Below are 13,850 nucleotides of genomic sequence, written 5' to 3'. Positions count from 1 at the left end.
GGTAAAGGGAGGGTGAACACACCTGACTCCCAGGTAAAGGGAGGGTGGACACACCTGACTCCCAGGTAAAGGGAGGGTGAACACACCTGACTCCCAGGTAAAGGGAGGGTGAACACGCCTGACTCCCAGGAAAACCAGCAGTTCAAGGACCCCCGGAGGACCGTGATACGATGATCCGTGTCTTACAGGCACACGAGGGCTGTGTTCGAAACCGCATTCCTAGCATACTACTCGCGCTAAACCTCAGGCTGATGTTCGTTTCGATGTACCAGGTGTAGTATGCCAGGTACGCGGTTTCGAGTGCAGCCAGGCTCCCCCCCCCCCCCCCGGCCCATGTGCCACAGGTGTGGCCCCCCTGCAGAGGAACCTGTCAGCCGAAAAAAAGCGCCCAGCCTCCTCTGCTTTGGCACGGGCTGAAGGCACACCAGGCAGGGGATTCAGCCGAAAGCCCGTGGCGTCGCCCGCTAAACGCGCCCCTCGCACGCAGATAAATAACGGCGGGATGCTTTGACAGCGCTCCATTCTTATGCAGATTTCCGAGCGAGCGCGCGAAAAAGCGGGGAACAAAGCGCGACAATTTCGGAGGCTCCGCTTAAAAAAAATAAAAAATAAAAAAACCCCGCCGTTTGTCACTTCTCCCCGCTACTCCGAGCCTTCGCTGAGTGATTTTCAAAAGTCGTTTAGAGAGTAATTTTCCAGTCAAGACTCTTTCAGCAGCCACTTGAGACTTGTCAAGTCATTTCATACTAATCGCTTAAGTCAACCAAGTCGCGGAATTAGTAAATTTAAGCACCAGTTGTTTCTTTTTTTTGGGGGGGGGGGAGTTCTAGGATAATTATTTGAGCTATATGTTCATTTTTCTTTTTAAGGAAGGAGGGGTGTGTTGGGGGGGCTTTCAGAATAGAACTTTGGTTTCCATACAGTGCATTGGAACTACATTTATTTATTCATTTAGTTTTTCCTTTTTGGAGTAGGAGAATTATTGTTATTCAGTCAACACAGCTACAATGTTCAGGATTATACTATTGATTTTTTTTTTCTCTGTAAAAAAATAAAATAAATTCCAACATAATGCACTTAGTTCTTGGCATCTTGTCTTTGCAAACATAGACATAATTCAATACATCCACAGCACCGAAGGACTCTACCACTGCTGACATATACAGCAACAATGTATGTGTGTGTTGTTTGTGTGTGTGTGTTTATGTGTGTGAGTGTGTGTGTACACCTGTGTGAGTGAATATGTCAGCTGACTGCATGTATGTACAGGAGAGCTTTTGTGTGTTTACTGTGTCTGTTTTACTCTAGGCATGCTGAGACGTAAATACATGGCAAAAACAATCAGTTTTGAAATGTGTTACAACCGTCCCCTGGCTGGGCGGCAGCCATTACATAGCCAGCTGTTTTAGCTGGTGGGTTTAAAGCATGAATTTGAAGCATCACATTTGACTCGAGAAACTGCTTATTACTGCCATGGAAGTTAAACTACTTTCCCTACAATGTTGTGACTGCAAAACAAAAAATAGATGAGATGAGAATTATTACTTTTGTATCTAACCACAACTCAGCCCTTATTGGTTAAATTGACGGTGTTACAACTAACCTGATGTTACAACCATCCCCGTTCTCCCCTACTATTACACAAGGTCAATATGTATCATGAAACAAACATATGTACCATGAAAATACATTTTATAGCCAGTTTAATGCTTCGGAAATCAAAACAGGTACCTAATAACTACACATGAGCAGCTGGTATTTATTCACTAAATACTAGGTCATTAACAGGCTGTAAAATAAAGCATTAGTGTTCCTATTAATACATGATTACTTGCCGAAGTCATAACTTCATAACTTGTGCTTTATTGGTTAGAAAGCCAATAACGTTGATCAAATGCTCAGACATTTGCCATCGTGCATATTTTCGAGCACAATCTTATTATATATCACTTTTTATAATATTGTCAGTTCTATTCAGAGAACAGTCGTCAAACATCTAATTCATCATGATGTACATCTTATACTAATGTTGTCATAAATTATATGATGATTATTTCAGATATACATTTTTTGTAGGACTAATCTCTCTAAAGCATCAGATATAGGCATGAAGTGATAACATACAATCTGCTCACACACCGATAAAAACTCTACAGTGTAGACTACACTATTGTATACTGGCGGAAACATGTCAAAAATGATTTAAAGCAATAATTCCATTTATCAGTGGAAATCACGAAAAAAGATTCTCGTTTAATCTCGGAGCGTGATGATTTAACAAAAAAAAAAAAAAGAAACATTTATCATACATATTGATTAAAACAGCACAGAAAAGTCCTAACATTATTGCGTGACCTCCGAGAACAATTATCTCACAGACACTCTGGGTCCCATTCAGTCGGCGTGTTGATTAAACGCGGTCAGGTTTACCTGTGGCCACACCCCAGGGAGACACATAAAAGAGGCAAAAGGCTCACACAGTCCACACAAAAACACACACAGCACGAGGAATTATTTCATTACTAGGGTCACAACAAACAGACTCAGCGTTAAATTAACGTGTAGATGGCTTTATTATTAGGGAAGAAGAAGTATTAAATGGTAAATGGTTGGCATTTATATAGCGCCTTTATCCAAAGTGCTGTACAATTGATGCTTCTCCATTCACCCATTCATACACACAATCACACACTGCAGCGATTGGCTGCCATGCAAGTCACCAACCAGCTCATCAGGAGCATTTTAGGGGTTAGGTGTCTTGCTCAGGGACACTTCGACACAGCCCGGGCGGGGGATCGAACCGGCAACCCTCAGACTGCCACTGCTCTTACCGCCTGAGCCAATGTCACCCCAATGTCGAGAGAGAGAGAATTACTGTAAATGTACTGTACGATAGAGAGAGAGAGAGAGAGAGAGAGAGAGAGAGAGAGAGAGAGATAAATATTGTATATGTATACTTGTCTGATGAAGGTCCGGAGACCAAAACATCAATGCCAAAGTGTTTTATCCAATAGATCAGATGTACTGTCTGTACAAACGTCCTGTGCATCTCCTTACTGTTCGTTTATTATGTATCCAGCGAGATTTTCAGAGTTAAATCAATGTGGTGCCCACTAAATATTATTACAATGTAATTAATAAACATTATGAGTTTTTGTTCAGAAAGCTTTGGATAGTTCAGCTCACTGTATGAACCTTTCAGCTGAACCAAGCCCACTGCTTCTGTTTGATTTTTCTGCACAGCATCCTAATTAATACATTCTTTTTTCAATCTCACCCATCAGTGGAGTTTTCCTTTTTTTAAATGGATCTTCAACAGGTCATTGAACACACTCTCTCACACACACACACACACATGCACACACAAACACATAAACACACTAACACATACATACTGTGCACACACATACAGTATACTCAAACACACACACATAAACGAAACACACAAGCCCACACACACACACACACACACACACGCACACACACACAGTTCAACAGTTCAATCTACCCAATTGGTTTAGAGTTGCGGAACAGTGAACCTGGAACTGAAACACTGGCAAACAATTAAAAGTGGGGGCAAACGTACTGTAGCAGGTTAGCGCTACACTTTCTCCTCAAACGCTTCTCGCTGCTTCGAGTGATGAGCTTAACGGGTCAAAAGGTCAATGAAATAACTCCCATCATGCTTTGAGAACGGGAACCCCCCCCCCCCCCCCCCCGTGTGCGAAGGCCGATTTTCCCTTCAAACTGCGTCAGAAGACCATTCCCCCGGCAACCTGTCGCAGGTAACCAATGGCGAAATGTCCGGGGATCGGTTATCAAGATCTAAAGGTGCGAGAGGGAAATGTCAGGGATGAAAGAAGTACAATGGAAAAAAATTCCCCGTTTCCAGGGATATTGGACCGGGGAATGAGACCGGGTGGAAGATCGCCATGGTTACCCAGTGCCATCAGCCTGATCTAATGGGAGACGGCCAACGGAAGACGAAATATTCTAGAAGCCCTAAACCAGGGCGGGTGAGCCATCCCCCCCCCCCTCCCGCCCCCCCCATGGGTAATGAGCTTTCTCCGCCCGTACCTGACTACGCGATCCCATTTACACTTCAATAAGTTTAACCGCCGGCCTATTTGCGTGTCACTTTTCTTCTACGGGGACAAATTGCTTATCAGCCGGCGAAGACGAATAACGAGCGGGCCCAGATTAATACGGCAGTTAACGGCGGACAGAGCCGCGAATAAATAAATAAATAAAGAAGCGGGGGAAGCGGTAAGCCCGCGATCTCCATGCCGCCCGTGTGGCGCCGGCGGGCGACGGAATCACAACGACCGCCGCGCGAAGAAACGCAAACGCGCGGAGAGTCCGAGCGCATACATCTCCCATGCAAAAGAGGGTATTACCGAGAAAAGGGGGGGATGGAAGAAAAAGAGAGGAAAGCAAGGCGAGGGAGATTAATCTAAATAAAGACATGAATACTATTCTTGCAGATAACAATCTGAGGAACAAAGGCAGGAGAGATAAGGCCCTTCTCCACGGGCCGGTGAGAGAGGCTACACGCACGTTCATCCATGCAGAGCAGGGCGGGGGGGGCGGGGGGGGGGGGCACTCTGCCTGGGTAACCTGCTGCTGCTGCGTCCCTGCTCACCCCCAAACCCACTGCACCCAGAGAGAGAGAGAGAGAGAGAGAGAGGGAGAGAGAGAGAGAGAGAGAGATAGAGAGAGAGAGAGATAGAGAGAGAGGGTTAGAGAGAGAGACAGCGAGAGAGAGGGAGAATGAGAGTGAGAGAGGCACAGAGAGTGAGAGATAGTTACAGAAATAGAGAGTGAGAGAGAATGAGAGAGATAGAAAGAGAGGGTTAGAGAGAAGGAGAGAGAATAAGAGGAGAAAAGTGGGAGACTGCGAGTGAGGAGAGAGGCACAGAGAGAGAGAGATAGTTACAGAAAGAGAGAGTGAGAGAGATTGCCATGCCTCGCACAGAACAATTACACCGGAGAGGAGGTGGGTGGGGTGGGGGGGGTGAGATGGAGAGAACACAAAAACAGAAAGAGAGCCACCACCCCCCCCCCCCCCCCCCGTTTCAGCGAGCCCCAGGAACGGGCCGGGGTAAGAATGGGAGTGTTGTTTTCACGCCGGCCATTGTCCGGGCTCCCCGGGACCCGGCGGTGGGCGGGCTGCTGTCGACGTCGAGGGAAACATTATCTCTCCGGAGGCAAGTTGACCGGGCCCGGCGAAGCCAAGCTGGCACAAGTGCGGTGCCCTCTGGGTAATCCGCGCTGTGAGTGGCCCTTGTTCCGCGGGACAAAGCCGCCGCTTGTTGGGGGGAGAGTCGGCCTCTGGATCGGAGCTCAGTCCTTTCTTCAGAAGCAGGGCGGAGGCTAAGGGAGTTCATGGCCAGGCACGTGTTGGCCATTAGCGCCCTTCCCCCCCCCCCACCCGGCCCCCCTCCTCCCGCCTAGCCCCCCCCCCCCCCCTACAAAGAGGCACTTCAGAGCAAAATTTTGAGTTCCATAAAAACATTATTGTCCGGCTCCTGGGACAATTTATCCACGCCACAATGGGATAAAACCAAAATGTTAACCCTCAAGTCTTTCAGGCAAATTTTTCAAATTCTGTCCCCTCTGTAGCCTGCTGCCCACACATCGTTGGTCCTTTGTCGTAGTCCCCCCCCCCCCCCCCCCCTCCCCCCCGTCAGCACAGCCAGCAGGAAGGTATTTAAAAAGTTGCGTCAAACAGACGACCATGAAGTGCTGTTTTGTTTTGGGGGTTTTTGTATTGAAATATCAAGTACAGGAGACAAGAAGCTGGTCCCTTTCAACGCAAAATTTTTTTCCATTACGCAAGTTCCTAAACCACCCTCCCTCCCTCATCCTCCCAACACACGCACACACGCACACACACACACACAGAAAAAAAAAAGAACCAAGAACCAAAACAGGTTGAGAAGACACTTACCATCATTAATTTTCAAACATGGCCACTTCATATAGCCATGCCCCCACGGAGTGTACCTGGAGAATGAATAGACAAGGTCACGTCAGCCTATTAACCATATTAAAATCTTGCAATTATGCTAATTGGCGAGCACTAATGCAACTTTAGGTAGTTGCACTAACAATGATTCATAATGGGGTACTTTGCGGTTGTGAATCAACGTCTGGGTCCGCTGGCCTGGTCCCGCCGCGACGTTAGCCCCACCAGTGCACGGCTGGCTACGGGGACTACAAGGCCGGACATTAGCCTAATAAGATGCAACGTTTGGGTCCCATTCACTCCTCTGACCCGAACAATCATGGCCACTCGGTGATAAACGAGAGCAGGTTTTTTAAATATCGAAACGGTAAAAAAAAAAAACTGAAGGCTTTCTTTGGAAAAATGCACCTGGAGTCAGCGGCAGCTGTATAGCCTGTGCCAGACCACAGCAAGAGTTAAACCGAGGCTAAGGCACACCTCATTCAACAGCTAGAGCAGGGCCGCCCAGCCCTGTTCCTGGAGATCCACTATCCTGTAGGTTTTCAGTCCAACCCTAACAAGGCATACCTAATTCAACAGCTAGAGCAGGGCCGCCCAGCCCTGTTCCTGGAGATCCACTATCCTGTAGGTTTTCAGTCCAATCCTAACAAGGCATACCTAATTCAACAGCTAGAGCAGGGCCACCCAACCCTGTTCCTGGAGATCTACCGTCCTGTAGGTTTTCACTCCAACCCTAACAAAGCACACCTCGACATGGCTCAGGCAGTAAGAGCGGTCATCTGGCAGTCGGAGGGTTGCCGGTTCGATCCCCCGCCCGGGCTGTGTCGAAGTGTCCCTGAGCAAGACACCTAACCCCCAAATGCTCCTGACGAGCTGGTTGGCGCCTTGCATGGCAGCCAATCGCCGTTGGTGTGTGAGTGTGTGTATGAATGGGTGAATGAGAAGCATCAATTGTACAGCGCTTTGGATAAAGGCGCTATATAAATGCCAACCATTTACCATTTACCATTCATTCAACAGCTAGAGCAGGGCTGCCCAAACCTGTTCATGGAGATCCACCATCCTGTAGGTTTTCAGTCCAATCCTAACAAAGCACACCTCATTCAACAGCTAGAGCACGGCTGCCTAATCCTGTTCCTGGAGATCCACAATCCTGTGGGTTTTCATCATTTGGCTCACCTACAGTAATTTGACTAGTTTAGCAGCTCAGTGAGATCTCTAGCTGTTGAATGAGGTATGCTTTGTTAGGGTTGGAATTAAAACCTACAGGACAGGGGATCTCCAGGAACAGGGGTTGGGCAGCCCTGCTCTAGGCAATAGGCTAACCGGACTGCAGTTGGAGAGGTGCACTGTTTTAATGGCGGTTGTTTCCGATTCCATTGGGCCCCGCCACCACTGCCCCCTGCTTGCCTTCCCCCTGCCCCCACCCCCCCCCCAAACAGTCTTGCCTGGGTCTCCCTTTCATCCCCTTCTGGTAGAGGACAAACATCAGTTCCATCTCTCTCTCCCTCTCTCTCCCTAGCGCCCTGCGCCATCCATATTCATGAGTCCTTTTAAAATATCTGATAGTAGCCACGCTACTGCCGTCGAGCTCAAAACCCGGAACAACAGGGACCGGTCTGGCCCGGCCAGGGAGACGGTTGGTCGTATCTGGGGCCTGCATCGCCGGAGCCGGGGGGATAGATAGCATCAGCTCATTGGCGGGGTATCGCTTTCAGCTTAATTAAACCGTAAGTGTGACCGCTAAATGAGAGAGGAATCCTTAAGTGCCGTATTTACCTTCCCTTGACAGCTCGCCTCCTTATCTGGGAGCTGGAGTGCGGTCGCGACAGAGGGGAGGAGCGCTGGCGGTTTTAAAAGGTGCTGTAATCTCTGTGGCACGCGTCTCTCTTTCCTCTTTGTGTTTACGGTTCGGCCGCGGAGGGTAAACGGGCTTCTGTGCCTCATTTTAATTAGGTTTTTTTTCTCTCTCTCTTTCCCTCCCTCCCTTCCCTTCCTCCCTCCTTCCCCTCGCACAGATCGCTCAAACTGCCATGTAAACGCTTTGTCTGACGCGGACACGGAGCTGAGCATAGACGCGTGCGGGCGCTCCAAAGCGTGTCACGAGGAGGGTCGGCCGCTGTCGCGTACATTGTAATTGAAATGAATTGATTAATAACAGCGCCATCATGTTTGTGTCGTTCCCAATAATTCACAGAACGGTGAGGACTTGATCAACTGAAGCCAGGGACCGGCACTCCGACAGACACAGTCTGCTGGAACGCGAAGGATCAGCACCTTGCTAATTCGCACTCAATTCACCGATAATAAATGCCCTTTGTAGAAACGCGTCATATTGTTTCGGTGTGCATCCTTTTTTGTGTCATATAAAATTTCTCATTTCGCTACAATGCGAAGCAGTACTATTAAGCCAATCTGTTTTTTCATTACGAAAATAGCATTTGAACTTGAAATGACAAGATTCACACTGTATATTTTTTTCAAAACGAATAACAGTAGGCTATACAACGCTGGCATAGGATTTTTTTTGTACAATAATGGCAAATTCTTTTTTATGTGCGGAAACGGAGCTATAAAATACCACTTCTGAAGAACTTTCTACTAGCTTTCTACTTTATTTACAGACCGTAGTCCCAGATTTTTTCTTACTATCATTAGAAACAATAGAATCGCTGACGCAGTGAGAAAAAATATATATTTTGCTTAATTCTCAAGAATATCTTTGTTCTCTTTCCAAAAAAATAAAATAAAAAACACACACACAGGAATTTGAATACAGCTTCATTGGTGTGTATCTGTGCGTGTGTGTTTTTGTGCATGAGTACATGGAGAGAGAGAGAGAGAGAGAGAGAGAGAGAGAGAGAGAGAGAGAGAGTGTGTGTGTGTGTGTGTGTGTGTGTGTGTGTGTGTGTGTGTGTTTGTGTACATGTGCGTGCATATGTGTGCGTTAATGTCAATATTACAGTGTCATTGTACCACACTTCTCTCTCCTTTAAAGTAAATCCTCAGCGAATCAGAAATGTCATTTGAAGAGGCTCTGTTTGACAAATAAATTACATCTAACTGAACACTAATAATGAATACATTAGAAACAGGTAGAAATCGACAGGTACAAACTCGCATAGTTGAGTCCATTCATGCGTTATCACTCACTCAGTCGCATTAACTATTATTTAATAAACCTGTACGCATTGATTTAATCTCTGACGATTAGCTGTAATAACCCACCAGGAGGAAACAAAAAAAAAAAGGTTTTTATTTCGGTTTGTTTTTTTAGGTAGTGCCGCCAAAAATGCATAATTCTTTTAATTGAGCGAAATTGAGAGAGGGAAAATAAGGAAACAAGTTGTAAAGACAGGAATGGAAGTGAGATATAAGAGAGTGAAAGAAAACTGGTAAAAGGAAGAAAGGGAGGAGAGGAGAACGGAGGTGAATGATAAAAACATGAAGGGAGCGGGTTGAATGAATACAAGGTGTGAGAGAGAGAAGAATAAGCAATAGATGAGAGAGAGAGAATAGAAAATATGATTGAAGAATATCAGAGTAGGAGGGAAAAAAGTGAAAAAGTAGAAAAAGAGGAGGCAGAAATAAAAAAGAGAATAAGGTGAGACGCCTGCAGAGAGACAGCAGAGATGGAGTGAGCGGGAGGGAGGAGAGGAACGGAATGAGAAGGGGAGAGGGAGATAAAAAAGAGACTGAGAGAATGAGAGAAGGGAGAGGGATGGGGGAAAGCTAAGGAAAAGGGGTTATTGAGAAAGAGCAAGAGATGCGGGGAGATGGAGAGAAAGGCAGAGAGAGGGGAGAGGCAGAGAGATAGAGATGGAGAGACAGAAGGAAAGAGAGATAGAGAGATGGAGTGAGATGAAGAGAGAGGGAGAGAGAGAAAGATAGAGTGATAGAGATAGACAGTGAGAGGAGATGGAGTGATAGAGATAGAGAGAGAGAGGAGATAGAGTGAAAGAGATAGACAGAGAGAGGAGATGGAGTGATAGAGACAGAGAGAGGAGATGGAGTGATAGATATAGAGAGAGAGGAGATGGAGTGATAGAGATAGACAGAGAGAGGAGATGGAGTGATAGAGATAGACAGAGGGAGGAGATGGAGTGATAGAGAGAGACAGAGAGAGGAGATGGAGTGATAGAGATAGATAGACAGAAAGAGACAGAGAGAGAGGAGATAGAGTGATAGAGATAGAGAGAGAGAGGAGATAGAGTGATAGAGATAGACAGAGAGAGGAGATGGAGTGATAGAGAGAGACAGAGAGAGGAGATGGAGTGATAGAGATAGACAGAGAGAGGAGATGGAGTGATAGAGATAGACAGAGGGAGGAGATGGAGTGATAGAGAGAGACAGAGAGAGGAGATGGAGTGATAGAGATAGATAGACAGAGAGAGACAGAGAGAGAGGAGATAGAGTGATAGAGATAGAGAGAGAGGAGATAGAGTGATAGAGATAGACAGAGAGAAGAGATGGAGTGATAGAGATAGACAGAGAGAGGAGATGGAGTGATAGAGATAGACAGAGAGAGGAGATGGAGTGATAGAGATAGAGAGAGAGGAGATAGAGTGATAGAGATAGACAGAGAGAAGAGATGGAGTGATAGAGATAGACAGAGAGAAGAGATGGAGTGATAGAGATAGACAGAGAGAGGAGATGGAGTGATAGAGAGAGACAGAGAGAGGAGATGGAGTGATAGAGATAGAGAGAGAGGAGATAGAGTGATAGAGATAGAGAGAGAGGAGATAGAGTGATAGAGATAGACAGAGAGAGGAGATGGAGTGATAGAGACAGAGAGAGGAGATGGAGTGATAGAGATAGACAGAGAGAGGAGATAGAGTGATAGAGAGAGACAGAGAGAGGAGATGGAGTGATAGAGAGAGACAGAGAGAAGAGATGGAGTGATAGAGATAGACAGAGAGAGGAGATGGAGTGATAGAGAGAGACAGAGAGAGGAGATGGAGTGATAGAGAGAGAGGAGATAGAGTGATAGAGACAGACAGAGAGGAGATGGAGTGATAGAGATAGACAGAGAGAGGAGATGGAGTGATAGAGAGAGACAGAGAGAGGAGATGGAGTGATAGAGATAGAGAGAGAGGAGATGGAGTGATAGAGAGAGACAGAGAGAGGAGATGGAGTGATAGAGATAGATAGAGAGAGAGAGAGATTGTGCTCCCTCATTACTGATGCACTGAGCTCGGAGCCTCTCCCACACCTCGGAGCGGGGCTGAGGCTGCCAGCTCCTCTCCCAATCACGCCTGCAATCAGAGCTTTAATTAGGTTAATTAATTTGTATCAGCCCTCGTAGGGACAGCTGATGAGGCAGCCATAACAGCACGCCACTTGGGCTCCTTGCAAAAAAAACAAAAAGAAAAGAAAAAAACAGATCTGTCCCACCATCACCGTCTCTCTCTCTTTCCCCCTCTCTCTCTGTTTCTCTTTCTCTCGCTCTCTCTCTTTCCCTCTCTCTCTCTGTTTCTCTCTTTCTGTTTCTCTTTCTCTCTCTGTTTCTCTCTCTCTCTCTGAACCCGGCAGGGAGAAGACAGGCTCGTAAACCACAAGGCCGATCCCCCACCCCCCCACCCCCTGCAACCAGCCCCCTATTCCTGAAAGGGGGTGTGGGGAGAGACGGGATGGGGGGGGGGTTTAGAGGGATTATATGAGTCCCTCGGGGGAGGGTTGGGGGTAGGGGGTAGAGGAGGAGGGAGTCGGGGTAGGGTGGGGGGGGAGGGGGGGATCGTTTCTTAATTTTCCGTCTCTGAAGCGAACACGTAACGGCAGCAGTTCCGGCCCACCTGCCCTCCTGGCCGGGTTCCGGGGACGTGCGGCCGGTTCTCCGGGACGGACGAGACCCCGGACGACCCAAAATGGAGTCAGGGGAAGAGGGGAAGACGCTCTCGCTCTCCCTCTCTCTCCACCTGTCTCTGTCTCTATCTCTCTTTCTCTCTCTCAATCTCTCTCTCTCTCTCTCTCTCTCCCAGAGCATGATGGGAAAGGAGACGACGCGGTACAATCAGCGGACCCTCATCCTTCTGTCTCTGTCTCTATCTCTCTTTCTCTCTCTCCCTCTCCCTCCCTCTCTCTCTGTCTCTCTCTCCCTCTCTCCCTCTCTCTCCCTCTCCCAGAGCATGATGGGAAAGGAGACGACGCGGCACAATCAGCGGACCCTCATCAGGACTCGGCACACACTGATTAGCGGGAGCGATCTGATTACAGCAATCAGCCCGTCCGCCGCCGCCGCCGCCGTCGACGAGGAACGGGACCAATCCTCCGTCTTTTCTCCTAATTCCTCCCGTTTGTCGGGATCCGGAGTCCGCGCCACAAGCCTTCTGCTTCCAACAGGCGAGGGCATCCACCGCGGTAAAAAACAATAAATAAATAAATAAATAAGTAAATAAGTAAAATAATAATAGTAATCACGCCGCACTGTAGTCGATGTTGTCTCCCCGGTGACCCGGCTTCCTGCCCAACCTTAGCGGAAGTCTGCCGAGTCGAGTCTGGCAAACGGCCGGATGATGTTTTTACCGCCGTTTATTGACCGTTATTTGATACACGACGATTAAGGTGTGGAAGTGAAACTTGGTAATTGCAAGTTGCGGTAAACTGTCAAGTCGCGCTCAGGTTTGAGCGATGGCTTGGCGTGATAACCCAGGAGCTAATACGCTAAGGTGTGCTAAGCCGCTGTAACTTACAAAAGAAGAAATATTAGATCTGTGAAATATTCAAGGTGGCCCGGAGGCGTTTGGTTGTATCTTTGGGGTGATTTTCAGGCTGTAGGCTGGAAGAGCTCCTCATCACACTCTGATGGCCGAACAAGAGCCTGCAGTCAGTCTGCAGTCAACAGATGACACGTCCAGCTCTGCCTCAACAAGATGAAACCAAGTCCACCTCAACTCCACATGAGCGAGATGATTAATCCAACCTCGCCCCAACGAGATGAACAGTCCATCTAAAGGAGATAATTAGTGCAACTCCACATCGACGAGATGAAGAGTCCAACTTCGCCCCAACAAGATGAAGGGTCCAACTCCACCTCAAAGAGATGGAGAGTCTCCAACTCCACCTCAACAAGATGAAGGGTCCAACTCCACCTCAACAAGATGAAGGGTCCAACTCCACCTCAACAAGATGAAGAGTCCAACTCCATCTCAGCAAGATGGAAAGTCTCCAACTCCACCTCAACAAGATGAAGAGTCCAACTCCACCTCAACAAGATGGAGAGTCTCCAACTCCACCTCAACAAGATGAAGAGTCCAACTCCACCTCAACAAGATGAAGAGTCTCCAACTCCACCTCAACAAGATGGAGTCTCCAACTCCACCTCAATGAGATGAAGCGTCTCCAACTCCACCTCAATGAGATGAAGCGTCTCCAACTCCACCTCAACAAGACAGATAACTCTGCCCTTCATAAAGGCCAGAAACACAAACTGCTGCAGGACCCTGCTCTCTTTCTCACACTCCCACTTCCAGCTCTTCTCTCTGACAAACATGTTCTCAACGGACCTCCCCTGGTAAAATAAAGGATTCAAATAAATAAAATCACAGACTGACAATGTGCTTGAACATGACTTCACAGGATCAAAAAAATACGTAAAAGAACAGTCAATAAAACCAACAAATCACAAATAACAGGACATGAAACAAACGGAACTACAGTCACAAAAACGGCTAGACAAACGCCTGTCTGAAGAGATGAGACTTTAGCTGAGAGAAGGGCTGGCATGCTTGCAGGTTTTTGTTTTAACCCTTAAGACCTGATTCGACTTATCAAGGTTTCCATTGAAGACCATGTTTAGTTAATTAAGTGAATTGGGTTACTTAGGGCTGAGCTAAAAACAAAAACCTGCACCCACACCGGCCCTTGCCAAATAGGCTCGGACACC

Source organism: Conger conger, chromosome 1 (genome assembly GCF_963514075.1).
Source record: "Conger conger chromosome 1, fConCon1.1, whole genome shotgun sequence".
In the NCBI taxonomy this organism is placed as follows: Eukaryota; Metazoa; Chordata; class Actinopteri; order Anguilliformes; family Congridae; genus Conger; species Conger conger.
Note: the sequence above shows the minus strand (reverse complement) of the source record.